This window comes from Bactrocera latifrons, unplaced genomic scaffold, assembly GCF_001853355.1.
Source record: "Bactrocera latifrons isolate USDA-ARS-PBARC rearing strain unplaced genomic scaffold, ASM185335v1 scaffold_381, whole genome shotgun sequence".
In the NCBI taxonomy this organism is placed as follows: Eukaryota; Metazoa; Arthropoda; class Insecta; order Diptera; family Tephritidae; genus Bactrocera; species Bactrocera latifrons.
Window position 1 is genome coordinate 205,721 of NW_017537025.1, and position 1,845 is coordinate 207,565.

Here is a 1,845-nt window from a genome sequence, read left to right on the forward strand (position 1 = left end):
CATGGGCATGGTCTCCTGTGCTAACTGCCGGTTCTGCGACCTGGAGCAGGAAACACCAGCAYACCTAATCCTGGATTGCTCAGCAATCTGTGGAAGAAGGCTTAAGGCCCTGSATTCTGCGTACATCAGCAGGGATCACATCACCTCACTAGCGCCCGGCAAACTCCTAGAACTATTCAGGCTGCTGGGGCTCTGGGAGGTAATGTGATATAGGAGAGGGCACAATAGATCTTAGGTCGCGGTGCATTACCTCAATACTCTATCTATCTATCTATCTATCTATCGCCGTCCAAGAAATGCGATGGACGAGACAAGGACAGAGACTAGTAGGTCCTTGTGGCATTTACTACAGTGGTCATATAAAGGAGCGTAAGTTTGGTGTGGGATTCGTCGTGGGAGAGAGACTCCGTCGCCGAGTACTATCATTCACTCCGGTGAATGAACGGCATCAAAGCGAGGTTCTTCAACATATCACTGATTTGCGCCCACGCTACGACGGGATAGAAGGTCGATGTGACCAAAGAAGCCTTTTATGAGTGCTTGGTATGAGGAAGGTTCGACGTCGAGAAGCTGCAATCACAACAGACAGCCGAACGATTTTCTACTCAGCTTGCACCCCTGCTCTCTGAGAGCACTCGTCAACAACTCGGTATAAGGGAACTGTGGGACGGCATTTCAAACTCCTTTCGTACAGCTGCAACCGAAACCTTTCGGAAAGTGTATAAGAACGGCTGGTACGACGAGGAGTTCCGTGTTGCAGCGGAGAGAAAACAGGCTGCCTACCTTGCAACGTTACGACCGACCACAACACGTGCGGGATGGGATATATACCAAGAGTTGAAGAGGGAAGCGGGACGCATTTGCAGACAGAAAAAAGAGACCGAAATGCGTGAGTACGAAGAGCTTGATAAGCTGTCCGACAGGGGTAATGCTTGAAAATTCTACGAAAAAATGCAGCGGCTTGCAGAAGGTTTCAAGACCAGAGCACACTCTTGTAGAATCCCCAAAGGAGATCTAGTCACCGATGCCCAGAAAATACTTTAATTATGGAGGGAACACTTCTCCAGCCTGCTGAATGGCAGTGTACGCACAACGCCAGGAGAAGGMGAACCCAATTCCCTAATCGATGGCGATGGAGCAGACGTTCCATTGCCCCACCAGGAAGAAGTCCGAATAGCAATTACCCGCCTGAATAACAACAAAGCGGCGGGGTCGATGGATTGCCGGCCGAGCTATTCAAAAACGGCGCCGAATAACTGATGAGGAGCAGGCATCAGCTTCTTCGTAAAATATTATCGGACGAAAGCATGCCTAACGATTGGAATTTAAGTGTGCTGTGCCCAATCCACAAAAAAGGAGACCCCACAATCTGCGCCAACTATCGTGGGATAAGCCTCCTCCATATCGCATATAAGGTTCTATCGAGCGTATTATGTGAAAGATTAAAGCCCACCGTCAACAAACTGATTGGACCTTATCAGTGTGGCTTCAGACCTGGAAAATCAACAATCGACCAGATATTCACTATGCGGCAAATCTTGGAAAAATCGGAAATTGGAGAATCGACACTCACCACCTCTTCGTCGATTTCAAAGCTGCTTTCGACGAAAGGCTTGCACGAAAAGGAGCTGCCTTTACGCCGCGATGTCTGAATTTGTTATCCCTGCAAAACTTATACGGCTGTGTAAGCTGACGTTGACCAGCACCAAAAGCTCCGTCAGAATCGGGAAGGACCTCTCCGAGCCGTTCGATACCAAACGAAGTTTCAGACAAGACGACTCCCTATAGTGCGATTTCTTCAACCTGCTTCTGGAGAAAATAATTAGAGCTGCAGAACTAAATAGA